Genomic DNA, 13,069 nt, shown 5'->3' with positions numbered 1-13,069 from the left:
ACACACACACACCAACAGGCAGACTCACACACACACAACACACACAGACACACACAATTACACATGGACAGCCACTCTTCATTTCACCAGGACTTTTCTTTGATGCCGTGACAAATGAATATAGCATACGGAAAAAAAATTGCACCAATGTTTCCCTTTCAATTATCCAGATATCTCTGCACTGCGGGACCTCGCTCGCAGCATCAGTGGAATGAAATTCGAGGCATGACAGAATCAATGTCACATTCTACTGTAAATTCCTCCGAGCAGAGAACAGGAGGAGGACAGAATGCAACAGATTATTTATATGTATATGTATATATTGTGACTGGTCCTTGTATCTAGAACCATGGGATAAGAGAAGTGATTGGTTCCTAAATAATTGGGTCCAACTCCCAGCTGTGTATTAACTCTGCCCTTGTGTATATTACCAAATTGAACCTGTATAGCTCAAAAGCTCTGAAGAAGGCTCTGTGCAGAAACACGTAAGCGTTTTTCTATTGTGATGTGAGCCAAATAAATAAGTGAAATGTTAGTATTTTGTCCTCCTTGACTTGGAAATTTGAGATGTGCTACCTTTTCATATTTTTTAGATTCTTTATATGTTTAGAGAGGTGTAGTAGAGTCATAGTTACTGTGTATTAGTGAGGTCCAGAGGCTCTGGGTTTATCCAAATTGCCCACAGATGATGTACATGTGCAAGTGTCCCTGTTTGCGTCCTGATGCTACAATATATTGCTGTGCTGGAGACCGGGTTTTGTTTTCCATAGCTCACTTTGAGTGCCAGTGATCAAAGAGTGACGAGGGTTGACACTTGTTGCTACACTTCAGAGCCTAGTAACCATTGAAAATGATATAACACGCTCTAGGGTCATGCATACAATTCAGTTCACTTCAAGGTGCTTTGTTGGCACAAAATACAAAGCAAAGTCAACAAATTCAAATGACAGTAATCAAACTTGGCCACATGACAGTGACAATGAACAGTAAATATACAATTGATATGCAAATACGACAATTAATTATCTCATGCATACACTGTATATGTGTGTATGCATGAGTATTAGTGTCTGTGTCAATGTGTGTGTGCGTGTGTGTGTGTGTGTGTGTGTGTGTGTGCACGAGTGTGTGCGTGCACGAGAGAGAGAGGGGGAGCATTGATTTGTATTATGCTGGAACTTAGTTTCCTTGAAGCTGAGTTGTTGTGACAGTTACTGTTGGAACTGACCCGACACACTGAGGTCACACAAACTGTAGATGCACACAACTCACACACTGGGGGATGTGTGTGTGTGTGCGTGTGTGTGTGTGTGTGTGTGTGTGTCTATGAGCATGAATGTGATTGAGAGAGAGCCAGAGAGATAGAAGGAAAGAGAAACAGAGAGGGGAAGCATTGATTTATACGAAACTTAGTGCCTGAACTTCTGGCTAGAACTTCTGCAGAAAGTTCTGACGGGCAATTTTGAGCATCAGTGGTCGTAATTCAGAAGTAAAGGGCCAAGGTCTTCAACAGAGTGCAGCAGCAAGCCAGCCAGACATCTATTCTGGATACGGCTGCAGTGACACCAACAGCTGAATCAGGCTTTCAGTCCTGTGCTGACAGGATAATCTAGCCCCGCAGCCAGCCAGCTTTGACAGGAGTTAGAGAGAGAGGGTGTCTGCATGTTTGTGTGTATGCGTATGTAAGTGTGTGTGTGTGTGTGTGTGTGTGTGTGTTTGAGAGAGAGAGGGTTGGTGGCTGGGTGGGCCGTGGGTGGCTGGGTGGGGTGTAAATTGTATCCTCTCATCTACATCAGTCTGCCTCTTTCAGAATGAGGCCATTGCCACAGAATCTGAGAAAATACCCCCTATCTGATTCATGGCTATATGCTTCAAACTCCCTCTAATAAATACCTTATAGTGGGCATAAGATCATGTTTTGATGTCCCCATGTTGCCCTGTAAACACACACTACCACTTAAATGCAAATTCGGAGCTAGACTGATTCTAAAAACAGCTGAACAATCAGGGGTTACACACTGAACAGATACGCAAAGGCTATCAGATCTGAAAGCTTTCCATCTGCCGTGAACTCTCCATCCCCTAATGAGGCCGTCTCATCAGAGGCTTCATTCTTATTCTTATTGTTAGTGGGGAAGATAGCAAAAAAAGAAAAAAAAAGAAAGAAAGCTGTCTCTCTCCACAGCAGCCCCGGCCACAAACTCTGTAAGTCATTAGAACAAACTGCTCAGAAAAACAGCAAACTGTCATTCACAGGGAAGGGGTTGAGCGACACGAAGCAATTAACGCTGAGAAAAGGCCTCAGTGGATGATTATAACCATGCATTGCATTCTGTTCCTTTCTAATTTCTCACAAAGAAACACACACACACACACTCACATAAGATGATAGATCTTTGTGAAATACAGCGATGAGTGCTCAGTGACTTATCCCAAGCTTGTTTAGCTAAGCTCATTCTAAGTGCCACCAGTCATGGATTCAAAGAAATTAACTAGGGTGACACTTCAAGGAAAGCTGATGCATTTCAGATGTGCATTCACTACTATTTCTGGGCACGAAATTCCCACAACAGAGTAAACACCATCTAAATAGTGACGACTGTACTGAGCTGAGGCAGCTGGCATCCGTTGGTTTGTATAACCGTGATTAAAGCCACAGGCCGTGCCACTGTGACTCAGCTTTAATCAGTCAACCAGGTCTTTATGAGTGTAGATGTGCGGTGTGCTGGTTACACTCCATTATAGGTAATTGCTTATACGCTGTAGCCGAAGCTGGAAGCCAATCTTCGGGTCTTGCCGTCCTCCTCTGCGTACTAATTCTACCTGTGAGACATTCGAGTTCTCCCTCCATCTATACTTTCATAAAAGACGGCTGTTTAAATGATATTTCCCCGCAAAGTCTTTTCCCAACTCAGCTCCTGCCACTGGGTAATGTTCTCGCTTACATATCAGCCGGGCGCTGTGGCCTGGGGTTGAGAGGAGTTCACATGGTGGGACCTTACACGAGGTTTGAAGAGAAGGGAAGAGACAGGCGGCGGCACCCACAAGGCATTTACAACTACCGCTTCGCCTCTTCTCTCATCTTCTCACTTCTCCTCTCTCCTCCTTCCCTCGCCTCCCCGTAAAGCTATTTAGACAGCTCAGTCCTGAATGTCCCGGGATGGTTTCAGTTCAGCACAATGACTTAAGAATATAGCTCAAGCCAAGTGGTTTAATATTCCTGCAGTGTGAATGAGGATGAGGTTTATGCAGTGGAACTGATCCTTCCTCCTTGCTTGCCATATTTACATGGCGAAAAAGTGAAAACATAATCGCTTATGACAGTGAGCAAGCGTGTATGTCTGTGTGTGTGTGTGTGTGTGTGTATCACCGATGAGTGTGATTGTGCTTCTTCATGCATGTATTAATGAAAGTGTAGTTAAGTTGTTTTTCCTGCAGTAATATCATAGCCACTACCTATGGCAACCATCGCTTAATGTGCTCATTGAGTTCATCTGGATTAGGATTTCACGCTATTTCAGAAGCTATTTTCCTGAGCAGTCAAATTGATTAGTTCTAAGAGAGATTTTGCACCTGGGTAGGCTGTTTCCATGCTTAAGGCTGTTTGATCTTCACACAACCATTTATAGACATGAACACGTGGCTGTTTATATATGACGATGATTCATATCTTCTCGCCTCTGTGGCAAATTAGATGCACATATACTGTAGGTATACTCCCCTGGTTAATCACACTTATCTATATGTCTGCCTATAGCATTAATTTCTCTAATACCAAACATTTTGACTCCACACTTTTTAACCTAATCTAGATTCTGGACCTTCATCTCCTGGCCTATTTGTAAAGCCAATGGCCATCTATTGATTTCAGAAAGGCTGTATACATTGCAGAGTCATGTTTTACATTATCACATAAATTAAAGCAGCGGTCGGCAAGTTTGAAGGAAAAAAGGAAGACTAATGCACTTCACCCCTCTCTTAATTTCACAGGCAAAGAGACAAGTCACATGGGAAAATGTCATTTTCACATGGGAAATTTTACATGTTCACATATGGAAACCAATATGTGACCAAAAATCACACGTGCTTTGAATTCACATGATGGTTTTCACATATGTTTTTTGTAAGGGGCTAACTAGAGCGGCTTTAAAAAGGTTGTCTAGGATCAGCAGATTCATTTTCCCTTGCATATGACCACACCTCTGACAGGCATAAGGGCTCAAATCCTTTATACTGCCACAAGTAGCCTCACTGAGAGCACTGCATATATGCATGTTTAGAGAGTAGGTGGTTGTTGTGTTTTATTCTGTTATATTATTTAGTTTGGGTTAAATCAGTGGGAAGAGACGGAGACAACAACCCTGCACTTAAGACATGACTTGGTTGTGCTATTGTAGTGTGACATGGTTTATGGGGCTTGGGAAAGATCTTTTTGGTGGGTTTGGTGTTTGGTTTTGTCTTAACATGGGAAATTCCAAACCAGAAGTGGCAATCTTTAGACTCATGCCCTTAATTTTGAAATATTGTCATCTAATTCAAGCCTGGCCACCCCAAACCATTTAGTATGCATATTTTAAGAGAGGCACATAATATACACTTCAAAGATACAAGCCATACCTCTCAGTTTTACCCAAATTTACACAGAAAACTGTCTCAATTATCAGAAAATCCAACAACATTCAATTACTTTTAGTCACAATAATCACAAAGAAACAACCATTGGGACTGGTATAGTGAGACAGACTGTAAATGATCTACAATGCAGACACAGAGAAAAGAGAGAGTGGTTTTTTTGTACTAGTTTTCACGCGTCACTCTGACTGAGGAGGCTGTGAGGCGTTTCCCAGCCCTCTCATTACCAGAATGGTTGTATGACAACGCCCCGGAAAGGCATGTATCACACTAATGAACATGCTCAGCCTCTTATGACCACAGTTGTCAACAACACATTCATCATTTCATCAATGAAAGCATAAGAGCACTGCTGACTCCCATCTCATAAAAGTTGGCTAAAATGCTTTTTTTTTTTTCACAGGACCAGTAATTGCAGCATCTTATTATGCAGTGTTATAATCCTCAAAAATGTGTTACAGTTGGAAGAAAGTGAGGAATGCAAGTAAGAGTAAGAATTGGTAGAGCGAGATTATCTTAAATGAGTTGTCTCAATATCTTCTAATTCAAATCACTTACACTCTCATTGCAAAACATTAAATAGTATAACTGACAATTCATCTTACTACACCAGGGTTAGAAATTAACTTTTTTTCAGGGGTTATTGTTTGGCCCCTTGATCTGATTTTTAGGGGCCGAAATAAAACATTTGCATTGCATATGGGCAAGTAAACACTGAATTTGTAGAATGATTTAGATTTGTTTTATTTTAAATTATAATATACCACATGTCCCACACACTTCTTTGCCACCACTGAAATCTCACAGCAGGCCACACCAGTCCATCTTCCTCCTCCATTGTCTTTTTACGATACTGGTTGTTTTATTTTTTGTTGACACAGTGGTTTGTGTGGAGTCTGCATTTTCTTCCACTGCCGGCTGTGTGGTGCCAACATTTTCAGGCTGTGTGCTTGGTTGTTTTCTGATCAGAAAATGCTCCATTTTTCTTGTCCAGAATGCACTGGAAAGAATCCCCTGGTCTTAGGCTCTTACTAATCATGTACAGTGGCCCACAGGGAACAAAAGTCACATTCACGTGAATTTTTGACAACTCAATGAAAAAAATGAAATCCAGAAAAGGGTAGACTACTAATTACTGAGGCCTTTTGTTTTTTGCTTCCTCATTTTTATTTTACAGGCATGTAATGAACTTTCAAAGGCATTTTTGCCCCAAGCCCACATTAATTTCTGAACTACATTACCTGCAAAAATGCCTGAATAAGGTATTATTGAGCGTATGGTAGAGCTCAGCTGACTTGCAAAGCTCTGTATTTTAGTATGAGAACATCTGCATTCTGTCCACCAACACACAGAAAAAAATGCTACTGGCATGGATGATAGATTATCCTCCCTGTCTCCATCTGAACAAGGCCAGTATCCCACCTACAGGAGGATGTCCAGATTAATTATTGCACAAAACTTGAATAATTAATTAGCTAACATGCTACTGCTACTGGGATGTTGTGCAAAGCAGAATTGCATGTTGCAAATTGCCACACTTGTATAAACATGAAGAGGATTTGCGTCCACACACTGACAATCAGCATAACAGAATAACTGGTCAACAGTGACAGACAAATATCACCAAAACAAAACAGTTCTTTAGGTGGTGGGAAACTTAAGTCTCATGCAAGCAGTGCCTTCAAAGTGTTTTGCATGACTTTTTTTTAGTTTACACTTTCAATTAGGTCAGAAAACTTTAGTTGGGGCCCGGAGGGGTTTATACTGTAGGCAGACTCACCTAACCATTTCAGCCTATAAGCATCAGTTCAATGAATCACACATTCACAGAAACACAGAAGGAACTAAGCACTGTGCAATGGACCAACACAAAACCTAAACCCCCTCAATTTATCAAAGTGGCCCCACAAATCAATGTGGATTACTTTGGGAGAAAGCATTACTCGTGTGGCTTCCATTTCCATTACCACACACAGCAATATTGGCCTTTTGGGAGGCTGCTGTAATTTTGTCTATTGATCAAAACACAGACAAAGATCACATCGCCGTATCTTAGTTTAGGCAATAACTGAAATACTGAGAAAATTCAATCGCTTGAAAAACCAAGACCATCATCTCTGTGTGGATAATAGCATACACAAGCACACACACACACACACAGACACAAGCACACACCAACACAGACACCTACACTTACACACGGGCACACACACACGCACACACACCATCCCCTACACACACATGCGGGCCCGGGTCACACAATCACATTACCTTAGAGGTCACAACAGATACAGGTAACATATTGTCAAGTAATAAAGGGATTATCCCTGTAATCCAAATGGTGACAGCAGTGTGTGTGACCTTGTCTGATATCTACAGTATGTCCGTCGTTCTGCAATGATGAGAAAACTTGATGCAGCTTCTATCAATCCGTATGAGAACTTCAGATAATCCGAACAATTCATATATATATACACCCTTCACTTCACAGCTTCTGTAGGGGTTTTGCAGGTGTCTGTTCAAAAGCCTGGGATACAACTGGCTTTAGAAGCAAGGGAGGGAAAACTAAACTGCTAATCACCGTCTAAAGCCAGGAGCCGTATTGAGTACACATGAGTCTAACATTCGGCATCTTGAGGTTTACTATAACCACTATAACGGTGGATGCACAACACATTTTCTTTTCCCAAATATTAGCTGCTTGCCATTCCAGACAGATTTTCACGATCAGGTTGGTTTGAAAAAGCAGATTTCTATCCCAAACAGCATTGTTTGGGACTGTCTGCTTAGGGCTGAATTTGATTAAGTTCATTACTGATACCGTTCGTTTGCTTTGGTCCGAACCATAGTTGAAAAGTTTACCTTGTAACATTTTTGTATTTGGTTAGTTTAGGTTCATACTATATGGATCAACTGTTGAATAACAAACAACATACTCATAAAACTATATGTTTTAGGTCGTTTCCTGTAGTTGGTACGATTATGTTCTCACTTCTAACAAACCGCACTACAGTCTGTTTGGAAGCGGATCAAGACCCGCTTTGATTGAACCGGTCCAAACATGCTTGGTGTGAATGCACCCTAAACACCCTCAGGCCTGACCCTCCTACGGGTCCGGCCTGCTGGAAGGTGACTGGCTGTCTGACTGGACTGAGAGACCTTAGCACCATGCAGCCTTGGATGAAAAGGAGTGATTAACACAGTCAACGCCACATAAAGAGAATCGATGCAATGAGTTGAAAGGACAGGTAGCCTTCTTGTTGCTCGCTGGAGACCAGGGTTCAATAAAAAAAACACCGCTCTGTTCTCTGTGTGTGTGTGTGTGTGTGTGTGTGTGTGTGTGTGTGTGGACGCCAGCCTCAGCTGACCTTGGAGAGCGACACAGCAGGGCGTTAGAGACAGACACAAACTGTGAAGCAGGATGCTAATAATGGGAGTCCTGTCAACACTTCTCCTTACTCCCTCCTGCTCTTTCTCTCCGACACACATTCTCTCCCCAAAACAGCATGGATACTCAATGTCACCCCTAAACATTTCTTGCAGTTTTAAGAAGGAATAAATACGACACATGCGGCCGCCATTTGTATCAACATGAGGCATCAAACATCAACAGAAGCGTGTTGCCAAAGATAAGATGCTGTTTCACTTGTTTCTTTCTTGCTTCGCGTGTGCGTTTAAACATTTGCACCGCCTCCACCTCTCCCACACTGCAGATACGCAGAAAAAAAAAAAGCAGAAATGGGCATAAGTGACAAATAACTGTGGCGCAGGCAGAAGAAGGCCCGTCCTGTCCCCTGGGTCAGCCCTCCTGTCCGGGGCAACACCAGCCTGTCCATCAATGTCACTTGCTATCTCCCTTTTTTTTCTTCAATCTGTTGCTAAAACATGCTGTACGTCTCTCCCTAGAAACACAGAAAGGGGGAAATATGCTGGAGGGGAAGTGAGTGACACGCGCACATGTGCACACCCACACTAGGGACACACACACACACACCAAATCAATACATCTCCACCCACACCCCACCTCCATCACAATAAGCTGTCACACACACACATACACACAGAATGCAGCAACAAAAGCTTTAGGATCTAAAGTGTTTGTCTGTGTCAAGGGAGTGAGCAGAGGTCTTTTCGTTGTGTAATTTGTCCTGTTGGTCGCCTAATTAAACGTGCTGAAGCATGATTGTTCCGTGTTCTGTGATGTCATGGGACTCTCAAGCGACCTGTTAATGCCTCCCATGTGATTTTTGAACAGGCTATAGTCAGGTGAGGGAAGAGGAGAGCGTGTAAGATTCAGAAAGAGATGACAGAACGATGCAAACTCTTATTCCCCTCATATACTCAAAAAGATAAACCTTGCACAATTTTGCATGGGATGGAAATATGACAGGATATTCACTTTTTCACATTTTCAAAGGATTGCTTTCCTTCCATGTTTGAAGCTCCCTTTCACTGTGTACAACACACAGGTTTTATATATATATATATATTTTTTTAACCCTAGCTGTTCAAAGACACGTTGTCATCCCTCTTTTGACACACACACACACGCACATATACAGTCTCATCAAACATGCTTCAAGGTCTCCTTTCATGTGTTTTGATGCAGTGTCTCACTTCTAACGAAAACGCGACCCAATTTGATCAGCAGCACTGCGTTGCTGGGGGCAACCAACAAGGCCCTCCCCGACATCATCGGTGAATAAGCCATAGCAGGGACATGGTGGGTGGGGGAGTAGGGGGAGCAGGGGGGCGAGGAACAGAGGAAAGAGACAGACAGAAAATTGGGGATTGAAAAAGAGTGAGTCATAGAAAAAAACTGGCAGGGGGTGTAGAATTCAGATGGGGAAACAAGCTGGCCTCACACACATTAGTCAGTCCGGTCTGGCCCTTTTCCATGTTCTGCAGAAAGTAGAAGCCTTGGCTGATGAGCCCTAATTGCTGAAGAAGAACTTTGGCTGCCATATTAAAGCCAAATGTCACAGAATTTCACTGATGTTTGTGGGCTGGGGAGCTTACTTGTACTGCACCTCTCTCTGCCTCTCTCTCTCTCTCTCTCTCTCTCTCTCCTAAACACATACTGTGTACACACAAACATACATACACATGTTGCCAAACTAGAGTTGTCAAAACAATGTTTTTGTCCGCCAGTGCCAGCTAATGAGAAGGATGCAGCGGCACGGGGCAAGGCCAAACTCATTACTCCACAGAAGCTGGGCTGTAATTGACTTCATCTAAAACATTTCACTCTCTTTTCCCCGCTCCTTTTATAGAAGTCAGTCAGTCTCTCCAACCCTTTGTTGTTCCTTTGCTTTCATATTTCCTGTTCAGTCTCGCAGTCCATTCTTCCCTCGTTCCACCCGACACCCCTCTCCAAACGCTGATCCTAATATGGTACAAGCTCTTCCTCTGTCCCTTCTTACGCTCGCTCCTCTCTGTGATCCCTCGTTCAGCTGCGTCTTTCCTCAAAGCTTGCTTTAGTAGGCGACAGAGACACCCCCCCCACACACACACACACACACACACACACAAACACACACACATATACACACACAACTCCCTGGAATGATGCTGACTGGCAAGAAGCCATAGTAACTGTCTCTGGTTGCCATAGTAACCAACCTTGACGAGGTCCCAATCAAAGTCGACAATGAAGCGGAACAACAATAGTGTTTCTATTTTCCCCATTATAGATCATTTGTCATCGTAGCAAAATACTCTCATTTCCATCCTACCTGGATAAATAGCTTTTTTTTGGAAGAATACAGCAAAGATCAATGCATAGTGGTTTCCCTGTGGGTGTAAAGCAGCAAGTGTAGTATTAGCAATGTATTAAATTCTGTGGGACGGCAGGCAAGATATTGTGCTGTAGGAGTGCACCATTCAGTATACATGTCTGTAAAAATACATTATTAATCTTGCTGTTTTTTTTTTTATTATCCTGAGGCTACTTTGGGGATCATCGTTATCCTACTCTACACTCCCCAATCCCCTATGCCTATTAAACTGTTTGGATGTCCCTTCAAGGGTAAGGTTCTTGATTAATTGATCATTTGCCTCTAATCTGTATCAGAAGTTTTCATAGCACGTAATGTAAATCATTCTGTTATTTATTTTCGATGGCCATTTGGGCATTTCCTCATCAAGAGAGCAGTGGCAGACAGCATTACAGACTCATAACAACACCGATTCAACAGATTGTGTTAAACACGATTTATTATAATGAAACACAGCCAAGTGGACAGCATGAAGAAATTAAAGTTTTGTTACTGTGTACAAGTATAAGCAAAGTATTTAGGATTTAAAATTAGGAGTTAAAATTTTGGATATAGCTTGCTGACAGAAATTTAAGGTTGATGTCATTGTCAGGAGAGAACAAATAGGTGAAACGGCAATAAATTTCAACCTGTCATTAGCAAACTTTACAGTCAGATCACCTGCACTGTGATTCCCTACCAGACTTGATCACCCTTTCTCTTCCATCTGCCGGCACATAAAGGAAAGTAAATGGACCGAGTCAAACATGTGACACCACCCACAGTTGATACCTCACCGTTCTGCAGGTCACCACCTCCGCATTCAGCCATCCAGAAAAAAATAACTAGATCTGTGGAAAGTCTCAAAGCATCAAGAACAGCAGAACTGTTTTGAGGTTGATGCCTCTGTGTTGCCTGGTGACAGAAGCTAAGTGTAAGGCTCCTATACTGAGAAAAAAAGTTGAGTCAGACCTAAGTGGATTGTCAGTGTGAAAGGGTGTACCTGTGAATTAGCCAATATGTTATTGTATATGCATTATGTATTTCTTTCTAATTGCATGGAAATGGGAAAGATAGGCCTATAGTTTATACTGTACATGTGTAAAAGGTTGAAGGGGCGGTGTAGCCTAATTAAAGTGAGCCATGACTCATCAGGGGGCGGGCCAGAGTGATTCAAGGGAGGTGCGGAGACATGTGGGAGGAGCGGTGGTCAATCTCTGGGAAAAGACTCTGGGTCCTTCTCAACATGTGTTCTTGTGCATTCTTGTGTCATCCATAAAGCATTTAATGTAATAGCCTACTTAACGGCCAAAGCACACTTATAAAACAAAAGAACAAGGATGGAGGACAGATAAAGAGTTTACTTGCCAACCAAAGATGCATCAGATGGTGAGGTGGCCAACGAGAATGAATGGAAAGCCCCAAGATTAATTGCGAGAATGATGCATCACGTCCAACCAGCACTACAGTCTATAGCACAAAGCCGGGTGAATCAGCTGGGAAAATTAACACCTGAGTGTCTTAATTGATGATGCGACCTCAAGCACACACAGTCTTCTCTCCAAGACAACTTGGGAAGGATTTGATAATCACCTTCTTAGTCTTTCCTACCATCTCTCTAGCTCTCTCTCTCCTTTCCTACTATAGCATGTCAGATATGCAAAATGATGCTTTCGTGTTAATATTTTATTGAAAAAAAAAAATAGCCGATACAACAATTTTGCTGTACAGCCAAGATGGAGGCTCTTGAGGGAGGCGGGGCCTTCCCACAGTGCGAACTCTACTGCCATAGAGCTGCCAAAAAGAATGAAAGAATGAGACTATAGCAAAACCTAAAATGCCAACTCAGACTACATATACAACATATATATTGTATTTCATATTCATACACAGACACATGCACACAACCATGCATGCATTGGTGCAGCCTACATAGACACACACGCACACACACGCACACACACGCACACACACGTATACACACATACACACATACACACACATACACACAGATGGCTGCAGTTTTTATGCAGAAGGCTCTCTGGCTCTGGTCCTCCAATACTACTCACATTAGGTGGATATTGATCAGTCCACAAAAAAGCACATATACAGCATATTTTTAGTATTAGCATTTTAGCGCTATGGTAGTGATGGAGACCTGCATGTTTGGAATGGATTCCAAAAGAGTTTGAAAAGTAGAAAGAGTTAGGCGGTGTGGTTCTGTTCAGCGCCTGAGGAGCCCCAAGGAGCAAAAGAGTACACAAGAGTTTTATTGAGGATAAAGGTTTCTAAAAGGAATATGCACTTTAATTAGTTCATCAAAGCATGGAGTGAACAAGCCATTTTAATTCTAAAGCCTTGTCCAGACAGGATTAGTTTTACTGGAGGGGGTCAGCTAATGTAATTTTCATTGGCGTAATTCAGTGATTTTTAGTCCAGTGCTGAACAAAGTTCATTTTGATTATTACAGGACAAGAAAGTAGTGGTAATAGTTACAGGACAAATAACTTTATGTTTTGTAGCAACACATTCTCTGTTAGTTCTATTACCATCTGAACTGGAGAGTCTATATTTAATGCAAATTACAAATAACTTTGTGATTTTTTTTTTTTTTTTAATACCTACCATTCTTGGCTTTGTGAAGCATTCAGAATTTGATCACACAAAAAATGGTGAGTTGT

This window comes from Centroberyx gerrardi, chromosome 1 (assembly GCF_048128805.1).
Source record: "Centroberyx gerrardi isolate f3 chromosome 1, fCenGer3.hap1.cur.20231027, whole genome shotgun sequence".
NCBI classification, from domain to species: domain Eukaryota; kingdom Metazoa; phylum Chordata; class Actinopteri; order Beryciformes; family Berycidae; genus Centroberyx; species Centroberyx gerrardi.
Note: the sequence above shows the minus strand (reverse complement) of the source record.